Source organism: Haemaphysalis longicornis, unplaced genomic scaffold (genome assembly GCF_048455015.1).
Source record: "Haemaphysalis longicornis isolate Haplotype H1 unplaced genomic scaffold, Haemaphysalis longicornis Haplotype H1 scaffold_2, whole genome shotgun sequence".
Classification (NCBI taxonomy): Eukaryota; Metazoa; Arthropoda; class Arachnida; order Ixodida; family Ixodidae; genus Haemaphysalis; species Haemaphysalis longicornis.
Genome location: NW_027526295.1, coordinates 232,992,288 through 233,015,185, shown reverse-complemented (window position 1 = coordinate 233,015,185; position 22,898 = coordinate 232,992,288). Strand labels below are relative to the sequence as shown.

Sequence of the window (22,898 nt, the reverse complement as noted above, 5' to 3'; positions counted from 1 at the left end):
TCACTCTTCACACGCAAGAAAGGCGCAGCGTACTATACATTAACGATTGTCAGCTGGGCTAATGGGAAATTGCCCACATCTGCAACTAACACTGTGAAGCATAAAAAAAAGTAAGGAAAAAGGCAGGACGTGTGCAAAGAGCTTCTAGCAATCGCTTTTTGCTTCCTCTTATTTTGCGCTATCGGCCGCAAAAATTTACGGCTTAAGGGTATGCAACGAAAGTGAATTTCCAGGCTACTTAAGCTACTCAAGGGTCCCTTCGTCCACAAAAACCTGCATAGGGAAGGGAAAGGTAAGGGGGGTGGGGGGTCACTCAGAAAGATTCGCCCTCTCAAGCAAAGATGGCTGAGGCAAGCATGAGGCCGCAGGCTTCAGTGACCGCAAAATTGCTCGGCGGTGCATTTTTTTTTTTCTGGCTGTTTCTCGGTAAACGAAACGGCGGCAAACTAACTGGCCATCGAAGAGGTCCCAACGCGCACCGGAGCGCAGAAAATATCCCGCAGCTATCGGGCAAGGCCGCATTACAATCGCAAATACCGCGCATCTGCATATTTGCGCGGTAGCGTTTCTCGCGCCGGTCCCCCGAGCCAAAGAGAGACACCGTGGGATGCCGGTGCCGGTGTCTGGCGAAGACCACCGCCGGCTGAAATCGACCGCATAGGCCTGCACAATGTATATCCCGCGAACAAGTGGCGCGGAAACCTTGTTTGCACATTGCCCCCCCCCCCCCCCCCCCCCCCCCCCCTCCTAACTTTTGCTTTTATTTCTTGCCGTTCCATTCCGTACACGTCTCATATATCCCGCAAACAGCGGTCCGGAACCTTATTTGCCCAATGGCTCTGGCTTCTCCTTCTCTCCTTTCGTTTTTCCCGTTCTGCGCCTCGCTCGGAGGAAGCGTGGAAGAAAGGGATGGAGGTATGTATACTTCCCTCGCTCGGCAACGACCGATAATTTTCGCCGGGGCTTCGCGTGATCTTGAAAGGGTTCGCCGTTCCGTGCCAAGGCCGCTTGCGAAAGTGTGCCGCGTAAATCGAGTCGAAAGGACACGCAGCGCGCTGCAGTCAGCTGAAAAAAAAAAAAAAAGCAAACAAGAGAGAAGAAAATTGAATTTGTGTTTGTACCATTGCCTGGTTCGCGGCTCGAGTTCAGTTTTGAGTGAAAGTATCAGTAATGTAGCGACGAAAGACGCCAGTTCATACAGCGTAAGCGGATCGGTGAGAATTCAAGCAGCGACAAAATGCTAGCAAACAAAACGAAGAGCTTGCTTTGCCCTGTGTATTCTCCCTTTTTTATCTCGGAGCATTGGGGTAAACTGAGCTGATAAAGTCTGTAGCTACGCCGCCCAAGGCGCGCCGCAACCTATGTAAACTGAACAAAGAATAGAAGGTCTGAACACAGCTAGGTCAATATTGAGTAGGAGTACAACGTCAGGTCCTAATCCCGGACCACCAGGATGAGGGAGAGAGAGAGAGAAAGAGTAAGAGAGAGAGGGAGGGAGACCACGACTGTCTTCTGTCAATTCTGAAGAATTAAGATTCGCTTTAGCAATTTTGAATGAAATAAAACTTCGCTAAGCACTTCACCGGGCACCCATACGGTCGGAGAGAATGTTGCACCTGCTGCCGGAGCTTTATTGTTGCTACATTTTCTTTTTTACTTCTTCCGTTTCGTTTCAATGAGATAACAAAGGCGGCCGCAATGAAAGGGACAGCAAATGGTTGAGTACATGTGGCTCGAATAGGCCAGAATCTTCTACATCTGCTAATAGCCGCTTTCATTAATGTAGTTGTCACGCTCTGCAGCTGCATGGTCGCTTTTAGAGGCTCGTGTACGTCGCCATTTTATTCGGCGTGTAATTTTACTAGGCGCACCAGAATTAAACATTCACGTCTTGTTTCTTGCATTATACGTACAACAAACCGAGACATGTTGCGCACCAATTTTAGTGAACCATATATGGACTGCTTTGTGTTCAATGCCTGTTTGGTGGAGGGAACTACATGAACTGTACACTCATCGCCACCTGGCACCGAGTTTCTGCATCTGGTAAATCGAATCGCCCTTGTTAGTATTTTCAAATTATGAATACATCAGAGTACAACAACTGCCGCTTAGCAAAATATTCAGCAAAAGCTTTAATCCATACGAGTTAAGAGGTGGAGTGCGTGGTGTACGAGCCAGTCGTACGTGTCGCTGTACATATTTTAGGCATATAATCCTATAGTTCTGAGTGCAATGAATTGTTATAGATGTCGGTATCAAAAGTGACTATATACTAACAATCGGCTGCAAGAAAAGCTGTGTTTGCCAGAAGATTTCTCCTGTACCCTGCATGAGAAAAAGAGGTAACAAGGTTGTGCTTTGGCGGAAAGTCTTATTGCCATTATTTTTCTACCGTCTGCAACCTCCTAACAACGGCTTCAATTGGCGCAGCTTGGCGCGCTAAGCACGATGGACACGATGTGTAGTGCTTGTTGCACAACCTTAGGCGCTCCCTTCTAATCGGGAGCCCTTCCATGCCTCAATTGGCTTCCTGCAGCTCGCAGGCGCGATGTATATACAACCAAATTTTTCAAATTTCGCGCGTGATTTTTATTTGTGTAGGCAAGTTGATTGCTTACGGGTGGGAAATACAAGTGATACATCTCACCCTTCGGTAGCTGCATTTGTATTAATAATGTGACAGCGGATCGTTGAGTGGTGTCGCTTAAAATGCAAATAACTATTTTGTAGTATTCATGCGCGCTCGCGACAGTTTCGCGCTTACACCATGTTTGTTGTTGTCAAGCCATTGTATGAACGCCTTGCCGCGATGTCACGTTACAAAAAAAGTGCAAACTTCCAAATGGGTAATTGTAAGGTAGTGCGTGCCAGCACCCTTTTCTGCAGTTCGTCTCGCAGGGCCTTTTAGGAAAGGGCATTTTATACACAAAAGTTTCCATACCCTACATGACACGTATAGACGTATGGACAGTGCCGTGTCATGAGTTTCGGGCGGACAGGTTTTGGGGTCCGGCGCCAAAGCATCCTTACTAATTAAAGGAAAAGTTTTAGCGCGCAGCACTTAAGTGCCCGCCACTGTGGTTTGATGGTGTCACCGGCCTTGTAACCGAGCAAATGAAGGGGGCACCGAACACAGAAGAAAAATGGAGGCGAAAAGTGTGGCGAAAGTGTAAGGGGGAGGGCGGTATGGCGAAGCGGCGAGAAACGCTATCCGGCGGCGACGCGCTACGAGATAACCGAGAGAACGAAAACGCCGCCGAATATGAGCCACCAGGAAAGCGAAGGATGAAAGTATGGTGAAAGTGTGAGGGGGACGGCAGTGTGCCGAGGTCGCGCCACAGAAGCCCAGCACGCGCTGCGTGCTGCCCATGCATCGGTCATTCGTCGTCCACGTTGCGTGGCTCATTCGAACCACGTGACATTTGCGCGGGAGGTTCAAACACGATTTGCAACATGCTCGGCAGCGGCGACGGGGTGCGAGATAACGACAGAGTAGCGCGCGCCGCCGCGCGTTCGCTGGTCACGCGATCACTTTCCGAGGCGCGGAAGCTATGCGCCGTCACTGACAAGGCTGCAGTTCGCGCTGCGCACAAATTTCGCATTATGGAGTATCGTAATCGGCAGCCATTTTTTGGTCGACAGTGAAAGTAGCACTGCAGTTAATATAAATTGTGATTAAATCAATCGACGAGGTTCCTTAGTGTGCAAAACCCGTGTCGATGAAACGCGAAATTGTTGGCACCCCCCCCCCCCCTCCCGTACTCTTACTTTCCTTTTCAAAGAGCAATCTGGCATTTCCGAGGTAAACGAACTAGCTGTAAAATTTTTCCATTATGCATCTGATGTCTTTTTTCTTTCCTGCTTGCGTGGTGGCTCAGAGATTTGAGGTGTTGTGCAGGTGAGCAACTTGGATTCGATTCCGGCTCGTAAGTCACCTTTCTCATAGAGGCAAAAAGAAAAGACACGAGAATGCCGCTGTGTCGGAGCTTCGATGCGCGTCAGTGATCCGCAGCGGCCTAAATTAATCCGTAGTCCTCCACTACGGCGCGCCTCATTAACCATCTGTAGCTTCCGAGCGTGAAAATTTTCACACAGCCGTCCAGGGGGTCGGCTTGGTATACGCACTGCGCCAAGCGGGGAACTTTCGCTTAGCAGGCTCGGCGCACCGAACAGCGACGCCTAAAGGAAGTCTGCCGGCCAAAGTGTACAGATGTACCCTCTTTCAGCACGGCACGAACAGTTGAAAACTAATGCACCGAAAGACCTGTGGTAATGAAAAAATTCCCACTAAATAATGAGACGTTTTCACTGCCCTAACGTGTTGCAGTAGGACTACAAACAATCGGTTAGTTTTTAAGCTAGGAGTCCGAAGTTTGATGGCCAAACGCCGAATCACGAACACTCCTAACCAAGCGAAGAGCAGGGACGGTCACCACAAAATAACGCCATTTCACTTCCACAACAAACACGCACCGACTTTAACAGAATTCTACGGAATTTCACTTCGGGTGTTCCACAAAACGGAAACGGAATTCCACTTCCGGAAACGGAATTCCGCTTCCGGAATCCCACAAAATAACGGAATTCCACTTTCACAACAAACAAGTTTACGGCAAAAAAGAAAAAAAGAACATACCTACGGTATTGGAGCCAAAACATTATTACGCCTTCTATAGCTTACAGCATCCCTGCTTTTCTTCCTGTGATTTCTTACTTTTTACCTTAAGTTATATGACGCAAAAAAAGAGAGAAGAAAACCATGGAAGAGGAGGAGTCAAGATAATCCCCTAGAGTCTTCGAGCGAGCTGCGGGCGCGGGAGCGATCAATATGCGCATAATAATGTGATAGCGACTAAACTGAGCACTTGACGGCACTTTGCAGCTCTCTCCTCGAAACACCCGAGGGTGCTTACAGATTCCACGCGGATGATTTACGATATCGCTCCTTCCGCCTGCGATACCTGCGGCCGTATACCGCAGCTTCTTCGTGCCTCTTAGCTGCAGTAAAGGCAGCGTGGGTTTGCTACGATGATTAATTATGGAGTGTAGGTTGGCCCAGTTCTCAATTCAAAGAAAAGGAGGCGAGAAGAAAAGAGACAACCGCGAAAAAAGGCCGCCGTTTCGCGCTTTTGCATATACATATATATATATATATATATATATATATATATATATATATATATATATATATATATATATATATATATATATATATATATATATATATATATATAGCGAATCAGAATAGTAAATGAGGGGCTCGTTGAAAATAACACAGAAATATATATATATATATATATATAGGGTTTGGAAATGAGGGGCTCGTTAGGAAATACAGAAAGAAATGCCAGCAGTCTACAACGCCAAAGAAGGCATAGGGGAAGGTTAGACTATTTTTTTACCGTTAGTGACGTTACATTATTATTAACTTTTTGTTAATTACGTGAGAAAGAAAGAAAGAAAAACACGCGCCCAGAGTGGGGACCGAACCCACGCCTTTCGATTAGATCTCGAATGCCTTACCAACTCGGCTATCTGGGCGACTGTGTTCTGCTTCACTTTCTGGGGTATTTATATTTACACTGTATCTGACGCTTGAGGGTGGTAGCCAGCGCCACTTCAGACTACACGGGGAGAAGGGGACCTTCTTTTTCAACCCCCGGGGCGTGACGCGAACGTCTACAGCCTGTCATGAGCGGTCAACTGGCGGGAAACCCTCTTATGCTACCTTGGCATCAAGGCTGCCAGAACCGAGGCCCTCGCTAAGCTTTCGCGCGATAATAGGGTTTGGAAATGAGGGGCTCGTTAGGAAATACAGAAAGAAATGCCAGCAGTCTACAACGCCAAAGAAGGCATAGGGGAAGGTTAGACTATTTTTTTACCGTTAGTGACGTTACATTATTATTAACTTTTTGTTAATTACGTGAGAAAGAAAGAAAGAAAAACACGCGCCCAGAGTGGGGACCGAACCCACGCCTTTCGATTAGATCTCGAATGCCTTACCAACTCGGCTATCTGGGCGACTGTGTTCTGCTTCACTTTCTGGGGTATTTATATTTACACTGTATCTGACGCTTGAGGGTGGTAGCCAGCGCCACTTCAGACTACACGGGGAGAAGGGGACCTTCTTTTTCAACCCCCGGGGCGTGACGCGAACGTCTACAGCCTGTCATGAGCGGTCAACTGGCGGGAAACCCTCTTATGCTACCTTGGCATCAAGGCTGCCAGAACCGAGGCCCTCGCTAAGCTTTCGCGCGATAATAGGGTTTGGAAATGAGGGGCTCGTTAGGAAATACAGAAAGAAATGCCAGCAGTCTACAACGCCAAAGAAGGCATAGGGGAAGGTTAGACTATTTTTTTACCGTTAGTGACGTTACATTATTATTAACTTTTTGTTAATTACGTGAGAAAGAAAGAAAGAAAAACACGCGCCCAGAGTGGGGACCGAACCCACGCCTTTCGATTAGATCTCGAATGCCTTACCAACTCGGCTATCTGGGCGACTGTGTTCTGCTTCACTTTCTGGGGTATTTATATTTACACTGTATCTGACGCTTGAGGGTGGTAGCCAGCGCCACTTCAGACTCTGGGCGCGTGTTTTTCTTTCTTTCTTTCTCACGTAATTAACAAAAAGTTAATAATAATGTAACGTCACTAACGGTAAAAAAATAGTCTAACCTTCCCCTATGCCTTCTTTGGCGTTGTAGACTGCTGGCATTTCTTTCTGTATTTCCTAACGAGCCCCTCATTTCCAAACCCTATTATCGCGCGAAAGCTTAGCGAGGGCCTCGGTTCTGGCAGCCTTGATGCCAAGGTAGCATAAGAGGGTTTCCCGCCAGTTGACCGCTCATGACAGGCTGTAGACGTTCGCGTCACGCCCCGGGGGTTGAAAAAGAAGGTCCCCTTCTCCCCGTGTAGTCTGAAGTGGCGCTGGCTACCACCCTCAAGCGTCAGATACAGTGTAAATATAAATACCCCAGAAAGTGAAGCAGAACACAGTCGCCCAGATAGCCGAGTTGGTAAGGCATTCGAGATCTAATCGAAAGGCGTGGGTTCGGTCCCCACTCTGGGCGCGTGTTTTTCTTTCTTTCTTTCTCACGTAATTAACAAAAAGTTAATAATAATGTAACGTCACTAACGGTAAAAAAATAGTCTAACCTTCCCCTATGCCTTCTTTGGCGTTGTAGACTGCTGGCATTTCTTTCTGTATTTCCTAACGAGCCCCTCATTTCCAAACCCTATTATCGCGCGAAAGCTTAGCGAGGGCCTCGGTTCTGGCAGCCTTGATGCCAAGGTAGCATAAGAGGGTTTCCCGCCAGTTGACCGCTCATGACAGGCTGTAGACGTTCGCGTCACGCCCCGGGGGTTGAAAAAGAAGGTCCCCTTCTCCCCGTGTAGTCTGAAGTGGCGCTGGCTACCACCCTCAAGCGTCAGATACAGTGTAAATATAAATACCCCAGAAAGTGAAGCAGAACACAGTCGCCCAGATAGCCGAGTTGGTAAGGCATTCGAGATCTAATCGAAAGGCGTGGGTTCGGTCCCCACTCTGGGCGCGTGTTTTTCTTTCTTTCTTTCTCACGTAATTAACAAAAAGTTAATAATAATGTAACGTCACTAACGGTAAAAAAATAGTCTAACCTTCCCCTATGCCTTCTTTGGCGTTGTAGACTGCTGGCATTTCTTTCTGTATTTCCTAACGAGCCCCTCATTTCCAAACCCTATTATCGCGCGAAAGCTTAGCGAGGGCCTCGGTTCTGGCAGCCTTGATGCCAAGGTAGCATAAGAGGGTTTCCCGCCAGTTGACCGCTCATGACAGGCTGTAGACGTTCGCGTCACGCCCCGGGGGTTGAAAAAGAAGGTCCCCTTCTCCCCGTGTAGTCTGAAGTGGCGCTGGCTACCACCCTCAAGCGTCAGATACAGTGTAAATATAAATACCCCAGAAAGTGAAGCAGAACACAGTCGCCCAGATAGCCGAGTTGGTAAGGCATTCGAGATCTAATCGAAAGGCGTGGGTTCGGTCCCCACTCTGGGCGCGTGTTTTTCTTTCTTTCTTTCTCACGTAATTAACAAAAAGTTAATAATAATGTAACGTCACTAACGGTAAAAAAATAGTCTAACCTTCCCCTATGCCTTCTTTGGCGTTGTAGACTGCTGGCATTTCTTTCTGTATTTCCTAACGAGCCCCTCATTTCCAAACCCTATTATCGCGCGAAAGCTTAGCGAGGGCCTCGGTTCTGGCAGCCTTGATGCCAAGGTAGCATAAGAGGGTTTCCCGCCAGTTGACCGCTCATGACAGGCTGTAGACGTTCGCGTCACGCCCCGGGGGTTGAAAAAGAAGGTCCCCTTCTCCCCGTGTAGTCTGAAGTGGCGCTGGCTACCACCCTCAAGCGTCAGATACAGTGTAAATATAAATACCCCAGAAAGTGAAGCAGAACACAGTCGCCCAGATAGCCGAGTTGGTAAGGCATTCGAGATCTAATCGAAAGGCGTGGGTTCGGTCCCCACTCTGGGCGCGTGTTTTTCTTTCTTTCTTTCTCACGTAATTAACAAAAAGTTAATAATAATGTAACGTCACTAACGGTAAAAAAATAGTCTAACCTTCCCCTATGCCTTCTTTGGCGTTGTAGACTGCTGGCATTTCTTTCTGTATTTCCTAACGAGCCCCTCATTTCCAAACCCTATTATCGCGCGAAAGCTTAGCGAGGGCCTCGGTTCTGGCAGCCTTGATGCCAAGGTAGCATAAGAGGGTTTCCCGCCAGTTGACCGCTCATGACAGGCTGTAGACGTTCGCGTCACGCCCCGGGGGTTGAAAAAGAAGGTCCCCTTCTCCCCGTGTAGTCTGAAGTGGCGCTGGCTACCACCCTCAAGCGTCAGATACAGTGTAAATATAAATACCCCAGAAAGTGAAGCAGAACACAGTCGCCCAGATAGCCGAGTTGGTAAGGCATTCGAGATCTAATCGAAAGGCGTGGGTTCGGTCCCCACTCTGGGCGCGTGTTTTTCTTTCTTTCTTTCTCACGTAATTAACAAAAAGTTAATAATAATGTAACGTCACTAACGGTAAAAAAATAGTCTAACCTTCCCCTATGCCTTCTTTGGCGTTGTAGACTGCTGGCATTTCTTTCTGTATTTCCTAACGAGCCCCTCATTTCCAAACCCTATTATCGCGCGAAAGCTTAGCGAGGGCCTCGGTTCTGGCAGCCTTGATGCCAAGGTAGCATAAGAGGGTTTCCCGCCAGTTGACCGCTCATGACAGGCTGTAGACGTTCGCGTCACGCCCCGGGGGTTGAAAAAGAAGGTCCCCTTCTCCCCGTGTAGTCTGAAGTGGCGCTGGCTACCACCCTCAAGCGTCAGATACAGTGTAAATATAAATACCCCAGAAAGTGAAGCAGAACACAGTCGCCCAGATAGCCGAGTTGGTAAGGCATTCGAGATCTAATCGAAAGGCGTGGGTTCGGTCCCCACTCTGGGCGCGTGTTTTTCTTTCTTTCTTTCTCACGTAATTAACAAAAAGTTAATAATAATGTAACGTCACTAACGGTAAAAAAATAGTCTAACCTTCCCCTATGCCTTCTTTGGCGTTGTAGACTGCTGGCATTTCTTTCTGTATTTCCTAACGAGCCCCTCATTTCCAAACCCTATTATCGCGCGAAAGCTTAGCGAGGGCCTCGGTTCTGGCAGCCTTGATGCCAAGGTAGCATAAGAGGGTTTCCCGCCAGTTGACCGCTCATGACAGGCTGTAGACGTTCGCGTCACGCCCCGGGGGTTGAAAAAGAAGGTCCCCTTCTCCCCGTGTAGTCTGAAGTGGCGCTGGCTACCACCCTCAAGCGTCAGATACAGTGTAAATATAAATACCCCAGAAAGTGAAGCAGAACACAGTCGCCCAGATAGCCGAGTTGGTAAGGCATTCGAGATCTAATCGAAAGGCGTGGGTTCGGTCCCCACTCTGGGCGCGTGTTTTTCTTTCTTTCTTTCTCACGTAATTAACAAAAAGTTAATAATAATGTAACGTCACTAACGGTAAAAAAATAGTCTAACCTTCCCCTATGCCTTCTTTGGCGTTGTAGACTGCTGGCATTTCTTTCTGTATTTCCTAACGAGCCCCTCATTTCCAAACCCTATTATCGCGCGAAAGCTTAGCGAGGGCCTCGGTTCTGGCAGCCTTGATGCCAAGGTAGCATAAGAGGGTTTCCCGCCAGTTGACCGCTCATGACAGGCTGTAGACGTTCGCGTCACGCCCCGGGGGTTGAAAAAGAAGGTCCCCTTCTCCCCGTGTAGTCTGAAGTGGCGCTGGCTACCACCCTCAAGCGTCAGATACAGTGTAAATATAAATACCCCAGAAAGTGAAGCAGAACACAGTCGCCCAGATAGCCGAGTTGGTAAGGCATTCGAGATCTAATCGAAAGGCGTGGGTTCGGTCCCCACTCTGGGCGCGTGTTTTTCTTTCTTTCTTTCTCACGTAATTAACAAAAAGTTAATAATAATGTAACGTCACTAACGGTAAAAAAATAGTCTAACCTTCCCCTATGCCTTCTTTGGCGTTGTAGACTGCTGGCATTTCTTTCTGTATTTCCTAACGAGCCCCTCATTTCCAAACCCTATTATCGCGCGAAAGCTTAGCGAGGGCCTCGGTTCTGGCAGCCTTGATGCCAAGGTAGCATAAGAGGGTTTCCCGCCAGTTGACCGCTCATGACAGGCTGTAGACGTTCGCGTCACGCCCCGGGGGTTGAAAAAGAAGGTCCCCTTCTCCCCGTGTAGTCTGAAGTGGCGCTGGCTACCACCCTCAAGCGTCAGATACAGTGTAAATATAAATACCCCAGAAAGTGAAGCAGAACACAGTCGCCCAGATAGCCGAGTTGGTAAGGCATTCGAGATCTAATCGAAAGGCGTGGGTTCGGTCCCCACTCTGGGCGCGTGTTTTTCTTTCTTTCTTTCTCACGTAATTAACAAAAAGTTAATAATAATGTAACGTCACTAACGGTAAAAAAATAGTCTAACCTTCCCCTATGCCTTCTTTGGCGTTGTAGACTGCTGGCATTTCTTTCTGTATTTCCTAACGAGCCCCTCATTTCCAAACCCTATTATCGCGCGAAAGCTTAGCGAGGGCCTCGGTTCTGGCAGCCTTGATGCCAAGGTAGCATAAGAGGGTTTCCCGCCAGTTGACCGCTCATGACAGGCTGTAGACGTTCGCGTCACGCCCCGGGGGTTGAAAAAGAAGGTCCCCTTCTCCCCGTGTAGTCTGAAGTGGCGCTGGCTACCACCCTCAAGCGTCAGATACAGTGTAAATATAAATACCCCAGAAAGTGAAGCAGAACACAGTCGCCCAGATAGCCGAGTTGGTAAGGCATTCGAGATCTAATCGAAAGGCGTGGGTTCGGTCCCCACTCTGGGCGCGTGTTTTTCTTTCTTTCTTTCTCACGTAATTAACAAAAAGTTAATAATAATGTAACGTCACTAACGGTAAAAAAATAGTCTAACCTTCCCCTATGCCTTCTTTGGCGTTGTAGACTGCTGGCATTTCTTTCTGTATTTCCTAACGAGCCCCTCATTTCCAAACCCTATTATCGCGCGAAAGCTTAGCGAGGGCCTCGGTTCTGGCAGCCTTGATGCCAAGGTAGCATAAGAGGGTTTCCCGCCAGTTGACCGCTCATGACAGGCTGTAGACGTTCGCGTCACGCCCCGGGGGTTGAAAAAGAAGGTCCCCTTCTCCCCGTGTAGTCTGAAGTGGCGCTGGCTACCACCCTCAAGCGTCAGATACAGTGTAAATATAAATACCCCAGAAAGTGAAGCAGAACACAGTCGCCCAGATAGCCGAGTTGGTAAGGCATTCGAGATCTAATCGAAAGGCGTGGGTTCGGTCCCCACTCTGGGCGCGTGTTTTTCTTTCTTTCTTTCTCACGTAATTAACAAAAAGTTAATAATAATGTAACGTCACTAACGGTAAAAAAATAGTCTAACCTTCCCCTATGCCTTCTTTGGCGTTGTAGACTGCTGGCATTTCTTTCTGTATTTCCTAACGAGCCCCTCATTTCCAAACCCTATTATCGCGCGAAAGCTTAGCGAGGGCCTCGGTTCTGGCAGCCTTGATGCCAAGGTAGCATAAGAGGGTTTCCCGCCAGTTGACCGCTCATGACAGGCTGTAGACGTTCGCGTCACGCCCCGGGGGTTGAAAAAGAAGGTCCCCTTCTCCCCGTGTAGTCTGAAGTGGCGCTGGCTACCACCCTCAAGCGTCAGATACAGTGTAAATATAAATACCCCAGAAAGTGAAGCAGAACACAGTCGCCCAGATAGCCGAGTTGGTAAGGCATTCGAGATCTAATCGAAAGGCGTGGGTTCGGTCCCCACTCTGGGCGCGTGTTTTTCTTTCTTTCTTTCTCACGTAATTAACAAAAAGTTAATAATAATGTAACGTCACTAACGGTAAAAAAATAGTCTAACCTTCCCCTATGCCTTCTTTGGCGTTGTAGACTGCTGGCATTTCTTTCTGTATTTCCTAACGAGCCCCTCATTTCCAAACCCTATTATCGCGCGAAAGCTTAGCGAGGGCCTCGGTTCTGGCAGCCTTGATGCCAAGGTAGCATAAGAGGGTTTCCCGCCAGTTGACCGCTCATGACAGGCTGTAGACGTTCGCGTCACGCCCCGGGGGTTGAAAAAGAAGGTCCCCTTCTCCCCGTGTAGTCTGAAGTGGCGCTGGCTACCACCCTCAAGCGTCAGATACAGTGTAAATATAAATACCCCAGAAAGTGAAGCAGAACACAGTCGCCCAGATAGCCGAGTTGGTAAGGCATTCGAGATCTAATCGAAAGGCGTGGGTTCGGTCCCCACTCTGGGCGCGTGTTTTTCTTTCTTTCTTTCTCACGTAATTAACAAAAAGTTAATAATAATGTAACGTCACTAACGGTAAAAAAATAGTCTAACCTTCCCCTATGCCTTCTTTGGCGTTGTAGACTGCTGGCATTTCTTTCTGTATTTCCTAACGAGCCCCTCATTTCCAAACCCTATTATCGCGCGAAAGCTTAGCGAGGGCCTCGGTTCTGGCAGCCTTGATGCCAAGGTAGCATAAGAGGGTTTCCCGCCAGTTGACCGCTCATGACAGGCTGTAGACGTTCGCGTCACGCCCCGGGGGTTGAAAAAGAAGGTCCCCTTCTCCCCGTGTAGTCTGAAGTGGCGCTGGCTACCACCCTCAAGCGTCAGATACAGTGTAAATATAAATACCCCAGAAAGTGAAGCAGAACACAGTCGCCCAGATAGCCGAGTTGGTAAGGCATTCGAGATCTAATCGAAAGGCGTGGGTTCGGTCCCCACTCTGGGCGCGTGTTTTTCTTTCTTTCTTTCTCACGTAATTAACAAAAAGTTAATAATAATGTAACGTCACTAACGGTAAAAAAATAGTCTAACCTTCCCCTATGCCTTCTTTGGCGTTGTAGACTGCTGGCATTTCTTTCTGTATTTCCTAACGAGCCCCTCATTTCCAAACCCTATTATCGCGCGAAAGCTTAGCGAGGGCCTCGGTTCTGGCAGCCTTGATGCCAAGGTAGCATAAGAGGGTTTCCCGCCAGTTGACCGCTCATGACAGGCTGTAGACGTTCGCGTCACGCCCCGGGGGTTGAAAAAGAAGGTCCCCTTCTCCCCGTGTAGTCTGAAGTGGCGCTGGCTACCACCCTCAAGCGTCAGATACAGTGTAAATATAAATACCCCAGAAAGTGAAGCAGAACACAGTCGCCCAGATAGCCGAGTTGGTAAGGCATTCGAGATCTAATCGAAAGGCGTGGGTTCGGTCCCCACTCTGGGCGCGTGTTTTTCTTTCTTTCTTTCTCACGTAATTAACAAAAAGTTAATAATAATGTAACGTCACTAACGGTAAAAAAATAGTCTAACCTTCCCCTATGCCTTCTTTGGCGTTGTAGACTGCTGGCATTTCTTTCTGTATTTCCTAACGAGCCCCTCATTTCCAAACCCTATTATCGCGCGAAAGCTTAGCGAGGGCCTCGGTTCTGGCAGCCTTGATGCCAAGGTAGCATAAGAGGGTTTCCCGCCAGTTGACCGCTCATGACAGGCTGTAGACGTTCGCGTCACGCCCCGGGGGTTGAAAAAGAAGGTCCCCTTCTCCCCGTGTAGTCTGAAGTGGCGCTGGCTACCACCCTCAAGCGTCAGATACAGTGTAAATATAAATACCCCAGAAAGTGAAGCAGAACACAGTCGCCCAGATAGCCGAGTTGGTAAGGCATTCGAGATCTAATCGAAAGGCGTGGGTTCGGTCCCCACTCTGGGCGCGTGTTTTTCTTTCTTTCTTTCTCACGTAATTAACAAAAAGTTAATAATAATGTAACGTCACTAACGGTAAAAAAATAGTCTAACCTTCCCCTATGCCTTCTTTGGCGTTGTAGACTGCTGGCATTTCTTTCTGTATATATATATATATATATATATATATATATATATATATATATATATATATATATATATATATATACCGAAAGAAAGGCCGGCAAAGTGGAAGGAATTCTTCGGTTTTTTATAAATATTTAGGTTTTATAAATATTTTTTCAATGAAAGAAAGTGAAGAAAACCATGCTTTCCGAGTGGGATCCGAGCCGACGACATTCAGAATACCGTTCTGATGCGATGCAAACTTTCTTCTTCAGAGACAATGGCAGCCTACCATTGTCCCTGACGAAGAAAGTGTATGACAGCTGCACCTTACCGGTACTCACCTACGGGGCAGAAACTTGGAGGCTAACTAAGAGGGTTCAACTTAAATTGAGGACGACTCAGCGCGCAACGGAACGGAAGATGATAGGTGTGACATTAAGGGACAAGAAGAGAGCGGAGTGGGTCAGGGAACAAACGCGTGTTAAGGACATAATAGTAGAAATTAAGAAGAAGAAATGGACGTGGGCAGGGCATGTAATTCAAAGACAAGATAACCGTTGGTGGATCCCTAGAGAAGGCAAGCGTGGCAGGGGGCGGCAGAAAGTTATACGGGCAGATGAGATCAAGAAGTTTGCGGGGATAAATTGGTCGCAGTTAGCACAGAACCGGGATAATTGGAGATTAATGGGAGAGGCCTTTGCCCTGCAGTGGGCGTAGATAGACTGGCGTCGTCGATGACGACGACGATGATGATTATGATGACGACAAACTACGAACCCGGGTGGGTTCGGATGAAGCATGTTTTTTCCACTTTCGTTCTTCAATTCCAAAAATAAATGTACCTAAATATAAAAAAAATCCGGATGAATTCCTTCCACTTTGCCTTGATTGATTGTAGGCTTTAACGCGCCGACGCAACGCAGGCGATGAGGCGCGCCGTAGTGGAGGGCTCCGGATTAATTTTGACCACCTCGGGATCTTTAACGTGCGCAGAAATCTCGCACACACGGGCGTTTTTGCTTTTCGCCTTCCACTTTGCCTTCCTTGGCGTTCTTGAGTGCTGGCTTTTCTTTCTTGTTTTCTTAAACGAGTCCGCCATTTCATATTCTAGTTCTCTACACCATATACCATATGTACTCGATTCTAAGCACCCCCTTTTTCCTCCGATCGCGATGCCCAAACTGAGGGGGGTGCTTGGTGCTTGGATAGGAAAAAACAAATTAACCCCCCCCCCGCACACACTTTTTTTGCGGAGGTATCTAGATGAGACGGGTGCAAGGAATAACATTTCAGAGAAAAATTTGCACAGACAGTGAACCCACTGATTATGTCTGATACTCAGTCACCCTAACTACCACTCGAGTCCGTTGCACCGTCAGAGCCGTCGCTTTCTGTATCCCAAAGTAGGTTGTCTTCTGTTCCATCGACGTGGTTTGTAATTGAACACTTCATAAATGACCTGGTCACAACATCAACCTGGATCCGCTAACACGGGTCCTAAATCCACTTTGCGATGGTTGCTTAGAAAAGGGGGTGCTAGATTCGCATGCAAACTTTTTTCCGAATTTTTTTTTCTGAAAGTAGGGGAGGGTGCTTAGAATCACAAAAATACGGATATGTAGCATGCAGAATGCTGATTTTAATAACGTTTTTTTTTCTATTAGTAAAAACATACATCCTTAGTGAGTACGAAACAATTTTTTACTGTGGGTGGGGGAGGAGGGATGCGGATTGGATCGCTAAGCTGTTAAATAACATTAGCGTCATGTACGTGAGAATTTATGCGCACTGAGTGTTGCGACTGGTACAAGATCAAAGCGGATGGGCCAACGAAATTTGTAGATTATTTGGGTCGAATTTCACGTGAAGTGCACTTTCTTAAAGGAACAGACATCGCTGTCAGGCGTCCTTACAGTCTGTGCTTCTGTCCGTGTTTGTTCACTATGCACGCGGTACCAACGCCGCCATCATCCTGCTCACAAGACTCCGTCAGTCACTGAACTCCATCTGTTGTGAAGCTGTTGTGTTTTTGCAATGTGTTTACTGTGCGAACTGTGACTTGCCGGTGCGGCATGACTGCGTGTGAGGGATAACGCGCGTTACGGTTTTCTGGCTCGAGTGAAAGCTTTGTTTGCTAATGTGTATATAACTGCAAATATATAAATTACCTGCACGTTGAGAAAGCGTTAACATCTATATATGTTACTGTACAGTGAATATTTTTGCTTAAACATGAAATAAACTCTGTCCGTTAAAAAATTTACAAAATAAGTCATTCGTGTGATGGACAGTCGTTTGGGAGTGCAATGGCGCCAGTATTTCAGCGCATGCATAGTTTTATTAAAACATGGCCTCACAAGTTTTTTCCTTATAGCGGATCACCACAGCCTATGTGTTCTGCACTGCATTGTGGGACAAACAAAAGGTACGGTGCGGAACTGACAGGGAACCGAATCATTCACTTTTGTTACAATTTCCTGCAGGACCAAACGTCCCGTATGCAGAGCTCATGACCAAACCTGACTTCCGTGGATGAAACAAATATTGTTGCTTCAGGTATTGCGCACGAAAAAAATGACAAAATCTCTAAGCGGCTCTTTATAACGCATTGATTGCGAAAGCACGAGAGTCCATGCCAGGGCCGTACCCAGAAATTTTTTTCGGGGGAGGTTATGAATTTTGGGAAGGGGATGGGTTTGTCGAAAGCAACAGTAAGTATTGTTTACATGCTGCTTGGAAAAGATTTCGGGAGGGGTTCGAACCCCCAAACCCCCCCTCTGGGTACGGCCCTGGTCCATGCCATTTTCGAACGTGTCCGCTCATTCAGAGAAAAAGTGTTTATTAAGCTGAAAATATTTACAAGGCGAAGTTTTGCCTCTCGACAGAGGGCACAGGTCTCGCCGGGGGAGAAAAGAACATTGAAGAAGAAGAAGAAAAAAAGGCAGTGAAGGGGCATTGGAAAATTAAATATGATGCTATTAAAAGGCTATGTACAGACTATACGCCTCGAGCGCGGCCTGTAGGGGCGCCACTGAAATCCCCCTAGCGGCCCGTTTCGGAAGCAGGCGCGGGAGTCCGCGCCCCGCTCCCCAGTGCCTCCGCTGCTTTTGCGGCACGTTCACGCCTGATATTTACCGTTTGCGGGCGTTTGAAATCCATGTTTATGTGGAGCAGTCACTCTGTTCACAAATAGGGTGTGTTTGTTTACACGAGAGTGTAAATGTTTCTGACGCGATCTTAGTGTGATATATTCGGTCTATATAAGCGCCAGGTGTGTGTCACAGGCCAGCGTCGCGGAAGCGGCGTATGAAGGAGCCGATTGTAGTTACACTGACCTGAATTTACTAGTCGTGTATCCGTAACCACCGGTTCCTCAGATGTTCATGCTACGGCTATGCACTACGATTTAAATCGGTTTTGTGCGCTTACATAATCAGCGGAGCACTCATACCTGACCGCACGCCAGTTACGTTTGCCAGTATTATACCTCAGATATTGACCACCACCATTTACAGGCCAGTCTGTGTTAATTACGGGAATATTCAACAAAAGTACGATGGACAATGCATAATTATACTCGGGGATCAGCACACGACAGAGTCGTCTTGTCGTGAGGTGAGCGCCCGCAAACATTAATCTGCCACATATATCATCTGCGAGCAGCGCGGAAAAATATAATCCGCGTCCGCGACTAAATGCTTCTTCGAAATATCGTCATATGGCACAGGGGGCCTGCAGATTAAAGCAGATACTGAAATCAGAAGGCCTTATCACATACCACACTCTTCCAACGACACCTTTCATCGCTTGTTGAACAGCCCTGTATATTTCAAAAAATGCGTCCGCCGTACGATCGGCTCTTCGTTGAAGTGGAAAAAACAAAAGGAAAGTGAACGAGAAATTTGTGCGTGGGATTACAAAGCGTTCATTGCTTGATTCCGCTCCGCATTTGTACACAGCGTCCCCCCCCCCTCTTCCCCCCCTCCCCAATGTCTCGCGAAATAGCAGTGCATTTCGCGTATAGTTGGTCTAGTGAACCCTACCTTAACTTTCGACGAACGTCTTTAGCGTGTCAGAAGCTGCACTGTTTTTTTTTTTTCATTTCCGTTGGAGCTATTATGTTTCTTAATTCTGCACTTGCACAGCATTTATGTTTCCGTGGTTTCATTAACTTGCTTTGGTTCTTGCTATATGGCGTGTGTGGGCACATATTTAACGACGCACAGGCTTGGAATATACTTAAAATTTTCAAAGGTTTATATTCTTATAAAAGGCATAAGTTATTGTCCGGGATTGGGTAATCACATCACCGAAACATATTTTTCTTCGACGTATATATTCGAAACGAAGCCGCATTCGTTGCCCACGCTGCAAAATGAAGCCGACCTCTCATTGTGACAGTATCAGGTCTATACGAGGCGACAGTAGAATTCATTTGTTCGTGATGATTTGGAGGTGACATGGGTGATATGTTGCTGCCGTCGCCGACGCCCGGAAGAGCGGCGACGAAACGCGCAGAACCGCGTCCCCGGGTAGCTCTTGCAGGCGATCGCGTACTCTACGAAGACGCAGCTGCTTTTTAAGTGACCTAAACGTACTCTTTGCTTATAGACGTCACCATAACAAGTTTTTTTAGGGCGCGAAAAGGCGAAAAGAAGCGAAACAGAACCAAAACACTGCACGAGCCCCTATCAGCCACGCAGCACAAATCCCGTCAACGCCGCGGAGAAGCGGCGGCAGGCGGCGCAGCGATCGCGAAGCTCGAGGCGTATATACATACACACACAGATTATATACAGACATACAGATACAGATTATATACAGATTATATTATATATACATACTATTTACACGCTTATGCGGGCTGGATCATGTATTTGCATATGTACAGTGAATAAATTATTATTATTATTATTATTACACGCACTCACACACACACACACACGCACACAAAAAGGGTTAACGGGGGTGGATACTGGTTTCGACAGTTCATGAGCGGGTGTTCAGGCCCGACTCGTCGAGGTACGAGAGGAGCAGCCTGGAGGCCTCTCGGTGCAGCATGAAGGGTCCCCGAGGACGCAGGGGCTACCCTCTGCAGTGCTTGAGGGTAGCCCCTGCCGCCGGTACCCATCCAGCTGCTCGCCACGCAGGCAGCGCTGCGGCATGTGGAGCGCCTACACCAAGCACCTGGAGGTGACAACCTCCTGGCCAGCCTTTGCTCGAAAGGCCAATCCCGCATGGGCAGCATGGCCGCTCTATTTGAGGACTATGTTGAAGTCCGCTCATTCAGCGGTACTCCCACGGAAGCAAAAATCCATTTTTCTCTTTCAACTCCCCGCGTACTACCTATTATTTGTAGCCAGCTAGGTTAAATGTTGGGGGTTGACAGGAGGCCGGAGCCTGTGGGTAATAGAGGGGGAAAGTGGGTTTAGGGGGGATTACCACATGCAGTGGTCCTGGTGTCCAGTACACAGCCGTCCTTGCAGAGAGGGGAGGGATGAGAAAAGGGATAGGAGAATGTACGAAAGAGTGTGGGTCTGAATGAGATGCCATGCAGGCGCTCTTCAGCCCCGAGAAGAGAGGTGCAGCAGGGGCTAGAAGGAGGCGACAGAAGCGGTAGTGGGATAGAGTTATAGCAGACCGGGAAACCGGTCCCGGTACGCTACCCGGTAAGCGATCGGCGTTACTGCGCGTGCGCAGAAACGGAAAAACTGGTTGTGCGCATGTGTAGGTGTACCGGGTACCGTACCGGGACCGGATCTCCGATCTGCTATAACTACCGTGTGTACCGTGCGTATAAGACGTGCACTGCGCATGCACGCGCGGGCATGGTGAGGCGGGCTACCCCTCAGCGGAGCGAATGGGCGGGAACGGCATGGCCCGCCGGCCGTCAGTGGAACTAAGCCACCATACCAGAACGAATGCCCACATGCCTAGTCGGGTACCGGTACAAAGCTAATCGTCCGGACGGAAGTGAACGGTGAGCGACCGCGTTGAAAGCCGCGTTGAAACCAACACTGAAAGCCCTGCTACATGGCTTTGCTTTGGAGGTTGCAGATGCAACACGGAGCTCTTAGTGGCTGGTGCTAAGTCCGTCCATGACGTGGACCGCCGGCTGCCCATGACAAAATTCCTCGTACAGATTAACTGTTTTTTTTTTCCTTTGGCGTGAATCATAGCGCCTGACCGGTGGCGCCGTTAGGTCGGCTCTTCGTGCTTTGGCAGGCTTTCTGAAGCATAGCTTTCTCTCCATAACTGTCAGTGGCGCCGACGGCAGACGGGCGTCTCAGTGGCAGGCACCGTGTGCCAAGGCCATACATAAAGCGTCCGCGCATGAAACATGAAACAACAAGTCTGCTTGGCGTTCTCCTCACACCCTCCATACCATGGTGCTCCATACTCGGCGCGCAATGCAGAGCGTTGTGACTTGTAAGCCGACCTGGTAAGCATCTACCGAGAATACGGCGCCAACCTGTCGGCCGTCTGTCTGTATGATGCAGCGCGACCCCGAGGCTCCAGCAACGGCATGTTCAAATGTCCATTGATTGATTGATTGATTGTAGGGTTGAACGCGCCGACACAACGCAGGCGATGAGGCACGCCGTAGTGGAGGGCTGCGGATTAATTTTGACCACCTGGGGATCTTTAACGTGCGCCGAAATCTCGTACACACGGGCGTTTTTGCTTTTCGCCTCCACCAGAAAAGCGGCCGCCGCGGCTGGGAATCAAACCCGCGACGTCGTGCTCAGCAGCACAATTCCTTAGCCACTGAGCCACTGTGGCGGGTGTAATATCCCAGCAGTAGGCATTCTTTGGTGTGTATCACACCAGGTAAGCAGCATGCTTCAGCAAAATTTCTGCCTAAATCATCTGTGCCCATGCCCGATGCTAGGAGCACAGCCAGTAGTGCTTGTAAGAGGACGAGCTTCATTAGGTGCAAAACAAGGTGCCGAGTACTGGGAATCATCTTCCCAGGACAGTGCCAGTGCAATGCATAATTCTGTGAAGATAGGAGTCAATGGTAAACTAGCCATCATGATGCTATGCTTTAAAAACCATTAAATTTTAGTACTACCCACAAAGTATTACTGCTAGAAGAGAATCCTGCTAAATTTGATTTTAGGTCTACCGCCCCATGAACCACGGTGACGAAAACAAAAATAGCATGAGGACTCAAACTTGGGTCAGTGGGTAGCAGGGGCGGATCCAGGTTTTTTCTGAGGGGGGAGTCAGCTTCTACCAGTGATGATGATAATGATGATAAAAAGGAGGATGAGGATAGTAGTCGTTTTTTTATTCACTGAAATATTTCAAACCACAAATACAAGAAATAGAAAAAAATATCCAACTAGACTTTTTCTACAACCTGAGGGGTCATCTTCTAGGGGGTACAAATTCCCAAATTGAGGGGGGGGGGAGCTCAGGACATCCGGACCCCCCCTCTTGATCCGCCAATGGTGGGTAGTGTCAAGTATGCACTTGAGAGTCGGCCCATTCTGTTGGTGCACTGCTGACATGTCAGCAAACAGTAAGAATTCTTTTGTGCTGCATATTTAATGTGGGTTGCTTGCCTGTATTAGCAACATGACTGAAACATAAAAGCCCCTGGCTGTGGGATAACTGCTTTCCATGGTGTGTTCTCTACTTACGTGTTGACTTCACTTATCCCTTATCTTGCCTGGCGTGAAAAGCGATGGTTGATCCCAAACAGGGTTGCCAGGTTCTCAGAAGGAGAAGTCGCCGTGAAATTGCCGAAAATAGCCGCAAAAGACACCACCTCTAACTGAATGTATGAAAAGGAGCCAGAAAAGTCGCCATTTTCAGCAAGGCGATGCTAGTACGCACTCTTTGATTACCTTCACAAAGAAAAAATGCAGAAATTACGAGAAGTAGAAAACCGCATAACGAATTTTATTCGTTTGCTGTGGTACGAGAAAGCGACAGTGGTTGATTAAAACACCAAAATATGCAAGTTTAAGTAAAGCATTCAAAGAATAAGGGCTTAAAACAGGTGTTTGCTGCGCACCATGTTTGGCCACTTTTGCTGCCTCTTAACATTCTCGTGCCTATTACACATTGTCGTACACACTTCGCACCACTCAGCATGAAATCCCAAGCTCGTAAACTGCTGAAGCATTACATTTAAACCGACGGCATTGTTTGAAGGCCTTGACGCTATTCATATGACATCAGGTGCCAAATATTAAAGTAGGGGTGTGCGAATATTCGAAACTTCGAATATTCGATTCGCATTTTTTGGTATTCGATTCGATTCGAATGACTTTATGGTTCGAAATATTCGAACCACCCAAAACTAAAAAAAAAAAAAAGAAAAAAAAAAAATTCAGAGCGTGTTTCAGCAACAAAGTGGCGAAGCATATACACGGCGAACGGTACGTGCTTTCGCAGACTGTATCGGTGTTGTTTTCTGCTCGCGAAAACGCTCTGCGCACGCCCAACGCGCGCTGACACCGCCGGGAAACCACCCCCACGCTGCGCACGGCGCGGCCGCCGGCGTCAAC

At 48.0% G+C, this 22,898-nt stretch overlaps 19 non-coding genes across 19 annotated transcripts; 16 read left to right on the top strand and 3 right to left on the bottom strand.

Annotated features, from left to right (window-relative positions):
- Positions 1 to 5,472: 5,472 nt before the first annotated feature.
- Positions 5,473 to 5,544, bottom strand: Trnar-ucu (transfer RNA arginine (anticodon UCU)). The gene has a single exon. It is a non-coding gene; the product is annotated as a tRNA-Arg (tRNA).
- A 408-nt stretch (positions 5,545 to 5,952) lies between these two features.
- Positions 5,953 to 6,024, bottom strand: Trnar-ucu (transfer RNA arginine (anticodon UCU)). Its single transcript has one exon. It is a non-coding gene; the product is annotated as a tRNA-Arg (tRNA).
- Positions 6,025 to 6,432: 408 nt separating this feature from the next.
- On the bottom strand, positions 6,433 to 6,504 carry Trnar-ucu (transfer RNA arginine (anticodon UCU)). Its single transcript has one exon. It is a non-coding gene; the product is annotated as a tRNA-Arg (tRNA).
- A 500-nt stretch (positions 6,505 to 7,004) lies between these two features.
- Trnar-ucu (transfer RNA arginine (anticodon UCU)) lies at positions 7,005 to 7,076 on the top strand. The gene has a single exon. It is a non-coding gene; the product is annotated as a tRNA-Arg (tRNA).
- Positions 7,077 to 7,484: 408 nt separating this feature from the next.
- Trnar-ucu (transfer RNA arginine (anticodon UCU)) lies at positions 7,485 to 7,556 on the top strand. The gene has a single exon. It is a non-coding gene; the product is annotated as a tRNA-Arg (tRNA).
- Positions 7,557 to 7,964: 408 nt separating this feature from the next.
- Positions 7,965 to 8,036, top strand: Trnar-ucu (transfer RNA arginine (anticodon UCU)). Its single transcript has one exon. It is a non-coding gene; the product is annotated as a tRNA-Arg (tRNA).
- Positions 8,037 to 8,444: 408 nt separating this feature from the next.
- Positions 8,445 to 8,516, top strand: Trnar-ucu (transfer RNA arginine (anticodon UCU)). The gene has a single exon. It is a non-coding gene; the product is annotated as a tRNA-Arg (tRNA).
- Positions 8,517 to 8,924: 408 nt separating this feature from the next.
- Positions 8,925 to 8,996, top strand: Trnar-ucu (transfer RNA arginine (anticodon UCU)). Its single transcript has one exon. It is a non-coding gene; the product is annotated as a tRNA-Arg (tRNA).
- Positions 8,997 to 9,404: 408 nt separating this feature from the next.
- Positions 9,405 to 9,476, top strand: Trnar-ucu (transfer RNA arginine (anticodon UCU)). Its single transcript has one exon. It is a non-coding gene; the product is annotated as a tRNA-Arg (tRNA).
- Positions 9,477 to 9,884: 408 nt separating this feature from the next.
- Positions 9,885 to 9,956, top strand: Trnar-ucu (transfer RNA arginine (anticodon UCU)). The gene has a single exon. It is a non-coding gene; the product is annotated as a tRNA-Arg (tRNA).
- Positions 9,957 to 10,364: 408 nt separating this feature from the next.
- Positions 10,365 to 10,436, top strand: Trnar-ucu (transfer RNA arginine (anticodon UCU)). Its single transcript has one exon. It is a non-coding gene; the product is annotated as a tRNA-Arg (tRNA).
- Positions 10,437 to 10,844: 408 nt separating this feature from the next.
- Positions 10,845 to 10,916, top strand: Trnar-ucu (transfer RNA arginine (anticodon UCU)). Its single transcript has one exon. It is a non-coding gene; the product is annotated as a tRNA-Arg (tRNA).
- A 408-nt stretch (positions 10,917 to 11,324) lies between these two features.
- On the top strand, positions 11,325 to 11,396 carry Trnar-ucu (transfer RNA arginine (anticodon UCU)). The gene has a single exon. It is a non-coding gene; the product is annotated as a tRNA-Arg (tRNA).
- A 408-nt stretch (positions 11,397 to 11,804) lies between these two features.
- On the top strand, positions 11,805 to 11,876 carry Trnar-ucu (transfer RNA arginine (anticodon UCU)). Its single transcript has one exon. It is a non-coding gene; the product is annotated as a tRNA-Arg (tRNA).
- Positions 11,877 to 12,284: 408 nt separating this feature from the next.
- Trnar-ucu (transfer RNA arginine (anticodon UCU)) lies at positions 12,285 to 12,356 on the top strand. Its single transcript has one exon. It is a non-coding gene; the product is annotated as a tRNA-Arg (tRNA).
- A 408-nt stretch (positions 12,357 to 12,764) lies between these two features.
- Positions 12,765 to 12,836, top strand: Trnar-ucu (transfer RNA arginine (anticodon UCU)). Its single transcript has one exon. It is a non-coding gene; the product is annotated as a tRNA-Arg (tRNA).
- A 408-nt stretch (positions 12,837 to 13,244) lies between these two features.
- Positions 13,245 to 13,316, top strand: Trnar-ucu (transfer RNA arginine (anticodon UCU)). The gene has a single exon. It is a non-coding gene; the product is annotated as a tRNA-Arg (tRNA).
- A 408-nt stretch (positions 13,317 to 13,724) lies between these two features.
- On the top strand, positions 13,725 to 13,796 carry Trnar-ucu (transfer RNA arginine (anticodon UCU)). The gene has a single exon. It is a non-coding gene; the product is annotated as a tRNA-Arg (tRNA).
- A 408-nt stretch (positions 13,797 to 14,204) lies between these two features.
- Positions 14,205 to 14,276, top strand: Trnar-ucu (transfer RNA arginine (anticodon UCU)). The gene has a single exon. It is a non-coding gene; the product is annotated as a tRNA-Arg (tRNA).
- Positions 14,277 to 22,898: the final 8,622 nt, after the last annotated feature.